We start from the raw sequence: 11038 nt of genomic DNA, 5'->3' as shown, positions 1-11038 counted from the left end.
AGTCATTCAACCCCAAAAGGGTCACAACCTACAGGCTGGAAACTGCTTCTCTGGATCATGACATAAACCTAGAAGAAAAAAAAAAAACAGAGGAGGGGCTACTAACCTTAATTTAAGATAGTTGCCAACATATACAATGAGGACTCAGAATGTTGATTAACAGAAAAAATTATGTGAATTGAAATGCATATCTTTGGCACTAAATAAGAGCATGTCTAGTGTCTCATGAAGTCACAGTGATGAGAAGAGAGAAATTTCTTACTGTTTGATGAGCCAGCTAGTTAGTCACACCATTAATGCTAAAAGCGTTCTCTGTTCAAATGTTTGCCCTATGCCAAACACGAGCCAGTTTTCCCAGTCACATCACAAAGTGTGGTGTTATTGATTCCCTCATTTATTCTTTAAGAAAGCAACCCCAGCTCATGGAGATAAAGCCTGTTGTTCCAAACCCAACCGTGGCAAATGCAGAAGTGGAAGCGGGTCTCAGGCTCATTTGATCTCAAATCCTTAATGCTTCCCTGTGGTCAGACAACAAGTAACCAACATTGTTTGGATTATTAGGTTCTTAGGGTGTGGGATCCAATATAAGGTATTTGTGTATCTATATGCCTGCACATGTACAAAGTTATACTCATATGCAAAAAGCGAAGCAAGCAGAACCTTATTTTAAGAATTCCCCAATGATACCCAAATTGGAAGGTGCTCAAGTCTCTTGTATAATATGGTATAATAATTGCATATAACCTAGGCATGTCTTCTCTGTACTCTAAAGCCTATCTAGATTACTAACAACTCCTGACATGGCAGGAGTATCTTATAAATACGTGTCATAGTGTATTGTTAAGGGAATAATGACAAGAAAAAAAATGTCCATGTTGTATATGTGTATATGCATATACATCTCTATTCATACATATTCATGTATTCACATGTACATACATAGGTGTTTCTCTCTCTCTCTCTCTCTCTCTCTCTCTCTCTCTCTCTCTCTCTCTCTGTGTGTGTGTGTGTGTGTGTGTGTGTTTAGTAAATCTCTTTGTTATCTAGGGAACTGCGGATGGTTTGCAACCATCATAGAAGAAAGACTAACCATATCACTTTTACTGTTTACTGTTAGAATCTGGGTGCTGTCGTTTTCTATGAAGCCTACCGATTCATTTAATATATTTCTTCTTGAAAAAATTCTTTTCGTCTGATGGTTTCTGATCATGATTTTCTCTCCTCATCTTCTCCCAGATCCATCCGACCACCCCTCCCATCCAGCTTCTAATCGTCTTCTCACCTCACTTATTAGTGAACGCAGGCTTCGCTCTTGTATTCTTGGTATGTTTAAATCAAGTGTTGAACTTATCAGGCTTTATAGGCATGGAGAAAGAAAAAAAGAAAAAATGTTTGTGTAAATTCTGTGGGGATAAATGTTTGCTCTCTGCTTTGCCTGGCAAGATGCCGGCGGTGTTTTTGTTTGTTTGTTTTTTGCAAATAATATATGCTTGTTTATATTTTCCCTCAGGACTTAACATTCCTCTATATCTAAAGCCCTCTGAAGGGAGATGGAGGAATGCAATACATTTTTCCAATAAGACATTGTCCCTATTTCCCAGGCAAATTCAATGAAGCTTCTGTTGGATGTTTGGGATCCAAGGGGCAACCTGGAGTGTCTTCTAACTGGACCTGAATGAATTTATTTAGAATGGGCTGGTAGAGATTTAGAAACCTGAAATATTTATATGAGGAAATGGTGATTAAAAAGGTAAATTCAGTGGTCATACTGTGTTGAATCACTTACAGATGGTGACATGCAATACCTTAAGCGCAGGTATATGAGCTAGGTGTTTCCAGAAGCCCAGGCCCAAACCCTGTCTATTTCTGAAAGGAATTCCCATTGGATTCTGCTAATATTGCGCTTTGTTCTTGTTGGGAGGCGTGTTTCTGAGGGCGTCATTAAAAATGTGCAGTGCGGGGTTAGGAGTGTGGCTCTGTAGTGAAGTGGTAACTTGTCAAGCATGAGGTTCTGGGTTCTACCCAAGCACTGCAAAAATCACCCCGCCCCCAAAGAGCTCGAGGTTTATTGAAAGCATTTGTTCAAGAATGCTTATGCAGGTATATTTCAGTGAACTGTTGCCGTTTGTCTTTTCTTTTTTAGATATTCATTTATTTATTATATGTAAGTACACTGTAGCTGTCTTCAGACACTCCAGAAGAGGGCGTCAAATCTCGTTATGGTTGGTTGCTGGCATTTAAACTCAGGACCTTTGCAAGAACAGTCAATGCTCTTAACCATTGAGCCATCTCTCCAGACCCCTGCCTTTTGTGTTTTCAATTTTCAGTTGGTTTTATTGGACAAAGACATTTGAGGAGCTGCAAGATCCACAATGAGTTGTGTGTGTGTGTGTGTGTGTGTGTGTGTGTGTGTGTGTATGTGTGCATGGGCATGTGTATGCAGTATCAATTTCCTTTTATTTATTTTAATATCTCTATTTGCCAGGCAGTAGTGGTATGCACCTTTAATCCCAGCACTTTGAAGGCAGAGAGAGGCAGGTAGATCTCTGAGTTTGAGGCCAGCCTGGTCTACAGAGCAAGTTCCAGACAGCCAGGGCTACAGAGAAACCCTTTCTGGACCCCTCTCCCCTCAAAAACCCCCAATAAATAAAATCTTATTTATCTTTAGTTTTATGTGTATGCATATTCTATTCTCTCTCTCTCTCTCTCTCTCTCTCTCTCTCTCTCTCTCTCCCTTTCTGTGTGTGTGTGTGTATGCACATGGGTGTCTTTTGAATACCTTAACTACTGTTGTATAAACTCAATAATTCTATACTTGTGGCTCTTGAATGCCAAGAGCAGATGCCACGCTGTCATGAGGACCAGGTGGACCAGGCCTGGCTGGGCAGTGTGGTAGAAGGAAAAGAAAAGACAGCTCACAATTGAACAAGTTCTGTGAACTTTCCATGTCCTATCATATAGCTTCTTAATGAACACCTCTGAACTACTTCCCAATCATTTACTTTAATTTTCTACTTTATTGATTCCTTTATTTGTTCATACAGGAATTGTCATTGTCTCTCTGTTTGGAGTCATATTCTTTTGAAAATCTTATCGATTGCAGTCTCTTTCTCCTAAAAGAAATTTATAAGTTTTAAGTATTCAGAACATTAAGGATTCTGGGGTCCCAGAGGTTCTTCCTTGGACCCCTAGTTAGCATATAAATGATTTCTGGGTGGCAATGGTGACCTAGGCCTTTAATTCCAACACTCTGGGAGTCAGAGGCAAGCAGATCTCAGTGAGTTCTAGGCCTGCCTGGACTATACACAGAGAAAACCTGTCTCAAAGAACCAAAAAATAAAAATAAATAAATAGGAAAAAGAAATACTTGTTTGATGTTTTCTATTTTGAATACTAGCAACATTTTTTCTTATGATACCTTCTACTGACAACTGGTTTATGGCTATCATTTCTCCTGTTAATTCTTAAAGATGTTCATACTGTAACAAAGCATGAATGTGTAAAGAATGTACATTTATTTGGCTGGTAGTTAGGAAAAATGCTGTTTGATAAAGCAAAACTGTTATTTCAGGACACTGGCTTTCAATTAATAATTGTGTATGTAGAAAATTCTTCTGATAGTCAAAAAACTGATTCTTTCCCCCACTTTCCACATCTTCATTCCCAGAACTTATAATTTGTGGTTGATGATTATTGTATGGCAAAAGGGACTTTGAAAAATATGATTAAGTTTAAGGAGTATGAAGCAGGGTGACAATACAGATCAGCTCAGGAGAATAATCTGAATATTTATATCTAGAGAGCATTTATAGACAACAGCAGAGGCAGGTGAAAGGCAGACAAAGGTCCAGAGTTGCTCTACCACTGGCTTTGAAGATGCAGAGAGTTTATAGACAGGGCAGCTGAAAGAAAGAAAAGAAAGAAAGAAAGAAAGAAAGAAAGAAAGAAAGAAAGAAAGAAAGAAAGAAAGAAAGAAAGGAAGGAAGGAAGGAAGGAAGGAAGGAAGGAAGGAAGGAAGAAAAAGAGAAGAAAGAAAGAAAAATGAAAGAAGAAAGGAAAATGAAAGAAAGATGAAAGAAGGAAAGGGAGGGAGGGAGAAAGGAAGGAAGAAGGAAAAAAAGAAAGAGTAAAAAAAAAAAGATTATTCTGTAGATCATTCTGAAAAATCCAGGCCCAACTAATTCCTTCATTTCGTTTTAACCTAATGAGAACTGTCTGTTGTTAATCTTCTAAGTTTAAATTCTGTAAGATATATATATATATGGTAAGTGCAATTGATACTATGATAGGAGATATCATTCTATTTTCAAAAGGACAAAATGATAAAACAAATGTATGCAAAATTTGAAAAGATGCTGGAGAAGGAGGGATGGCTTGGGGTAGATTGGTGGAGTCTCTTTCTCCTTATCTAACATTGCCTAAGTGGAGAGTTTGAATGAGGGACAGTGTAGATCAAGTTTGCTTTCAGTTATGCTTGTGGGAGAATATCTTAGTTATATTCATTGAGCCCAGCCCATTGTGGGTAGCATCATTCCCTAGGCCGAGGAGTCTGAAGAGCAGAGGAAGTTGAGTGCTAACATGGATACATTAATTAATCTATCATTCCTTCTGACTATGGATGCCCTGCGATTAGATGGTTCAAATTCTTGCTTCTTGACTTCTACACAATAATGGACTGTAACCTAGAATTGTGAGTCAAACCACGGGTTTTCCTTTAAGTTGCTTTTGTTAGGGTATTTTATGATAGCAACACGAAAGGAAATTATCTCAGAGGGCAACCAAGATAGTAAAAAAGTATGATATCTAAATTTAAAAAGGATAAGAAAAGCTATTATTATTGTTGTTGTCATTTATTATTATTGTTGTTGTTGTTATTGCTCTTGTATTATTATTTTGTGATTGCCTGAAACTTGCTATGTAGACCAGGCTGGCATGAAATTCACAGAGATCTGACTGTTTCTGCCTCCCAAATTCTGCAATGAAAGTGTGTGGCACCACATCCAGGTGAAGCCCATTGCTTGAATATAAGGGAAAAATATTAATAAATAAAAAAGGATACCAGTGGATTTTCCAGTCGTTCTTGAGTTTAGAGAAATTCAAGTGTATTAAATATTTAAGAAGACCAAGATAGGAGAATCTATGGGCTGTTTCCATTTCTGCTTTCATAGGTGAGTTTATACATTTTTAATTTATTGCTTCCAGATTAACAGGCTTATTTTGTGAAACAGCTCTCTCTCCACAGCTGCCACCTGCCTTTACATTGTTTAAACTCCTCCCTGGCACCTGGGTCATCCATAGGGATGAAAGGCCTGTGACACCCTTAAGTCATACTTTCTATTATTGCCACTAGATAATTTCGTGTAATTCAGGTTTGTCTTGTTTAGGGTCCAAATAGCAAGTTTATTGGCAGTGAGAGTATTCCATACATAATAAAAATGTAGCTAGTCTTTCTAAGAATTATTTTGAACTGTAACTATGAATATTTCACTTGGACCATGTGGGAAAATATGCATGACACCCACATAATATTATTTTTTTCTTTATTTAAATTTTCTCCATGCTATGTGTCTGATGATTAGTTGTAAGCTTAAAATATCTATCTATCTATCTATCTATCTATCTATCTATCTATCTACCTATCAATCCATCTATCTGAAGGAATATAGGACAAAAAAGGAAAAGATGCTGAAAGGTCACCTCTTTCTTTAGGTGGACAGTGTGGAAGGCATTCTGAACATATAACTGTATACGTTGGGGATGGAAATGGAACCCTTTCCCCTAAGGGAGCCTTAAATATACTCAGTTAGCTCATTTACATGAGTCATTTACATTGATTTCCAAGAAACATCCTAGATTTTCAAATAACCCTTGACTTAACGAACTCCCTTTCCCTCTCTTTCTCTTATGTATTATTCATTCAATTCATATTCCGTGTCTATTCTGGGAATGGTCGTTGGCAAGGTACTATGAAAATCCTAGAGAAATAAAGTGTACACTCTTACCTCAAAGAAGTAACACTCTTCCAGAGAAGCTATGGTGTGAGCTTAAGGAAAGGTTAAATGGCTATACAAGATGTGTTTACAAGACACTGTGCATTGAAGGGCTAATGAAGGGTAATAATAGATAATTATTGTGCGTCATGCCAATGAAGGAATAGGCAGCTGTCAGGCATCTTTTGTACACCGGGACTCTTGCCTATGTTATCTTTGAAATTTCTCAACAAATCTTGAAAGGGATATTTTTATCCTCATTTAGGTAATTATAAAATAAATACTTGCTGACTGACTGTCGAGGGCAGTGATGGAGACCCCAGTCAGCTGCCGGCTTTGTGATTGTGCCCGAGATATGTTCACTCTAGGTTCTCCTAGAATGTTCCAGAGCCTTTCCCATGGCTTGCTTCACTTAAGATGCTGTGGGCACGCCCAGGGCATGTACAAGGAGTTATTATTGCTGACTCCAAGATACTCTAGATTCCCAACTCGATGAGCGACACGGAATTTTCTCCAAGCTATGTGTCTGATGATCAGTTTTAGCTTTTAAATATCATCACATTTTGACAAAGACTTTCCCTGACTAAATTTTTGCCAGGCTCCTGTGAATCCTCATCTCTAATAGGACTCAGCCATTTCCTATGAGTTAGTTTTAGCAAATAATCCCTTGAAGCCAACTTATATTCAAAGTTGAACTTTCTTGAGATAAGTGTTTCCACTAATAATGTTATTTGTTGTTTTAAGTAAATTTTCTATGTACTTTTTTTTTTGAAGAAAAGTTCTAACTTGGTTTTTTTCTTTTTTTTTTTTCATATTTTTTTTCTTGTTTTGGAGACAGGGTTTCATGTATCCCAGACTGGCCTTGAACCTTTATGTAGGTGAGGATGACCAAGAACTCCTGATTCTTCAGCTTCCATTTCCCCAGTGCTGGGAATACAAATTCACACCACCACATCTGGCTTATGGTTTACCCCGGGGACCAGAACCTCATCAACAGAGCTAAGTCATCTGTACATTGACTTTCCTAGACAGTCGTTTGAGCTCATCCTTGTGATACACTCCTGTGCTGTGACATTTACTACATCAAAATGTAACATCACAGTTTAAAATATGTGCTTAATTAGGAAGACACTTGGTGTTTGGTGGCTGAAATGTGTTTCAATTAAAAGGTGTAGAAACAGATGTTTAGTGTACTGGAGTTTCCCAATATGCTCTGCCTTGTCTTAACCTGCAAGCTTACATTACTTTCTTTGTGTACTTTGCAAACATGGGCAGAGTTGGTACTTCGCCTCTCTTCAATGCAATGATATTGGAGACAGGAAAATTTTAGAGAGAGAGGGAGAGGGAGAGAGAGAGGGAGAGGAGAGATTGTTATCAATTAATGTATCTGGTATCTGAGCAGAAAATTGCAGAAGAACCAGCTATTCCTATACTCGGCCCATGGAGATGCCAAGGGGGGTTTGAAACTGATTGCTCTGGTAATGAAGAACTAGGTTGTGTTTACTGTGATAATCTTCATTGTTAATTTAATTGGTTGTAGAATCATCTAGGAGATTTCCAGCAAGGTTTCACAAAGGAGGGAAGATCCACAGTGAAATATGGCTGGTACCAGACAGTCAGCTGGTGTCTCTGAACTGAAGTTGAGTACCAGTATTTTCTTCCTGCTTTTTGGTCCATCCAGATGTTAAGCAAGCAGCTCTATGCTTCTGCTCACATATCTTCAAAAGGCAGCTGCCAGCCCAGCCCCGAAGGACTGACCCCTCAGGCCACAATATGCCCTTTGCCATTAGCTTCTTCTTCTTGTCAGGTATGTCATCAAAGCAAGAGAAAAGTAGGTGATATGCTATGTGATTTGTGGGGATTTTAAAATATTCATGAATTAGATGTATTGGTCACTTTCACCCCTATGAGAAAAATATTTGAGAGAAATAATTTGAAAGAAAGGATTTATTTTGGTACATAGCTTCAGAAATGTTTGGCCCAATCAATCATTAACGGTGGGCATTGAGATGGAACATCTTGGTGGGACGTATCTAGCAGAACAGTATTTTTTTTTTTTTTTATCTCCTGGTGATTGAGAAGCAGAAAGGGATAAGAAGAGACAAAGGACAAGATGCAGCTTTCAAAGGCATGACCCGAAGATGAACTTCCCCTAAACGATCCTATCGCCTAATAGTCCACTCGTCAATGAACCAATAATGGGTTAATCTATTGATGGAACGAGTACCTTCATGATCCCGTCATCTCTGAATAGCATCACCAATGGGGAATAAAACTTGAGCATATCAACATTTGGTGCCATTTTACACATGATCTATATAGCACCAGGCATAACCCATTCAGTTGATGCTGTTATAGCCATTATGGTCAAAGAGGAAGAAGACTTCAAACACGCTCCTGCTTGTAAGATATGATTGCATCATGTGTACAATGAAGGGCATGCCTAGAACAGACCTAGAAGATCAGGTCTGAACAGCAGACTGTCCCCTGCTGTGGCATACGTACTAACTTCACTTCAACTCTTCAACAAAAGCAAGCTTCATTTGGAATTTCCTGAAAGGTATCTTACCTACAGGCTGCCTGTCTAGCCCACTTTTTCCCCCTTCTCTTTCTATTTTCTTTCAGGTTTATTGATGGGGACAGGGGTTACTATATGATCCCATGCTGGGTTTGGACTTCTAATCTTTATGCCTTAGACTCCTAAGTATTAGGATTCTACTGTTTGGCCATACTTAGTGTTGGTTTATATTTGTTTGGCCAATATTGATTGAGGGAAAAAAGCATGGGTTTTGCAATTTTTTGGTCAATTAGTTATTTCTTTGATATTTGAGCAGGGGATATCCAATTCCTGAAAACATATATGAAATTTTGCATAAAATAATCAAGTGGATTTATGGTTTCATAATTGTTGAGTTGTATATATATATATATACATATATATATATATATGTATATATATATATATATTGTGTGTGTGTGTGTGTGTGTGTATGTATGTGTGTGTATGTGTTCCCACTGATGAATCATCCTCTCATTCTACAGTTCTATTAAAGATTTTTTTCTTTTTCACAGTTGCTTTCGTATTTCATTTGCATTTATTTTTGTTCCCCACACATCTTTCTTCTTCTCACTCCCACATAATGTATTCCCCAGGAGAGCTCAAGAGTGAGAAGACAAAGAGGACCAAGCAATGAAGAAGTGTTGAATTGAATCAGTCAGACAAAGTGCTGTGACTCTTCCCACTGGAATAAATACCAACCGTGGAGCCCAGAGTGTAGCAAGAGAACTCATGCTGGAGTCTTAGCAAAGATGGGAGAATGGATGCATAAGGCTTTCCTGGAGTTACTGGGCTGACTAAATCACTCTGTGTAGCCATATAACAGCTGGACATGTGTCAGTTCAAGTCCTAAGATACTTCCCTTTGAGAGAAGATTCGAAAAGTTTGGACTACAGTAGCTTCTAGGTTTAGTGAATTAACCCAGCACATTTGTTGAATGTTCTTATGCATTCTTGACTGTATTTTTTTCCTGGCAGATGGTTAGAATTGTAAGCGATTGCTCCATAGAGTATGCATGGGTCGTGAGTGGAGTCAGACATCCATCAGGCAAAACAGTGAACACAACTATTTCTTATTTGTGTGTGTATGTGCACAGGGATGATGGGGCACACATAGAGAGCAGAAGATAGCCGTCGGGAGTCAGTTCTTCCCTTCTACCTTATGAGTCTTTAGGACTGAACCCAGCTCATCAGGTTTGAAGTAAATGCTGTCACTCTCTGAGCCAGCCTTCTAGCTCCAAACACCATGATTTCTGGCATTAATTAGCAAGGAAATAAATGTAAGGGTTACGACTAAAAGTGTTGAAGACAAGGCAGAGGTGGGGCATTCCTAACAGGGACTAGAATGGTGAAAAACAGAAGCAGCAGGCAAGGGTGACTTTGGCCCTTTCTTCTGCAGGAACTCCGACATCACTAGGAGGCCAGAGTCCTCCAGTCAGGTGTTGTTTTGTATCTAGGGAAACATATGTCTCCCAGACAACATGTCACTATCTACGGGCAATAAAGGAGACTAGATACCTGTTTTCTTTTGTCATCTTTGCTATTTTACCTTTCAGTCTCTTCCCTCCACTAGAAAAATCTCATTAAGGGGAAGTTGTGTTCATGGCCCCCATGCAAATGCTGAACAGAACCACTTGAGAAATGATACCGTGATGACAGTAAGTTTAGAAAAAAAAATGCTATGCCACGGAACAAAGGGTCTCAGTATATTGAATCAACGGATCTCTTCTGGGGTGGGGCTGTTCATCTTCTATCCTACCAAAGGTTGAGGGTGTTGGCAATACACAGAGACAAGGTTGAGTGCCACAGACTGGGATTGTATCAAGGAATCAGGTGAGTCGATGTCACTGATGCTGCTAAACAAAGGACAACACACACAATGGCCCGCAACAAAAAAATGCTGTGGTCCTACATCAAAGAGTGAGTCAAGGCTTATGAACTTATCCAGAATTCACATCAGTTTTCCATGTTACCAGAGAACACAGTGGGTTTGGACCTTTTAGAGACTGCCAATCTTCTTTTCTAGATCAATCATTGGGTTCACATCGTTGCTCTGTCTCCAGTTTATTAGATGTGTGTGTGTGTTGGAGACTCTGTGCAAGGTATTTATTATTCTGTAATGCATTTCCTTGTGTACCATAGAGGTCATTGTAGACACAATGTCATGATTTTATTTTTAGGAGAATATGGGTGATGTATTCAAGTATTAACAGTGTTTGGCATGTAATTATCAAAGAACAAATGTTTAATACTCTCTATTTTCTCCTACAGTAACCTGGTTGGGGGAGACTTTGATTGTCAGATATCAGAAAGGTTGGGAGAGACTACCCAGATTAGCCTCTCCTGTTCCACAAGTTCTGTCTATTGATTAGTTGTCCCGTGAGAAATGGAGATAGATGGGGCAGGGAAAATGGAAGTTTCCTCTTTGGAAAAAAGCAACGTGATGATCCCAGAGAAAAGCAATGGACAGATTTGCTTTTTGACATATATTA

General features: G+C 38.7%; 1 long non-coding RNA gene across 1 annotated transcript; it reads left to right on the top strand.

Annotated features, from left to right (window-relative positions):
* Window positions 1-6831: 6831 nt before the first annotated feature.
* On the top strand, window positions 6832-10066 carry LOC127670788 (uncharacterized). Its single transcript, XR_007974613.1, has 2 exons — window positions 6832-7797; window positions 9144-10066. It is a non-coding gene; the product is annotated as an uncharacterized LOC127670788 (long non-coding RNA).
* Window positions 10067-11038: the final 972 nt, after the last annotated feature.

This window comes from Apodemus sylvaticus, chromosome 20, assembly GCF_947179515.1.
Source record: "Apodemus sylvaticus chromosome 20, mApoSyl1.1, whole genome shotgun sequence".
In the NCBI taxonomy this organism is placed as follows: Eukaryota; Metazoa; Chordata; class Mammalia; order Rodentia; family Muridae; genus Apodemus; species Apodemus sylvaticus.
The sequence above is the reverse complement of the archived record's forward strand: the minus strand, read 5'-3'. Positions and strand labels throughout refer to the sequence as shown.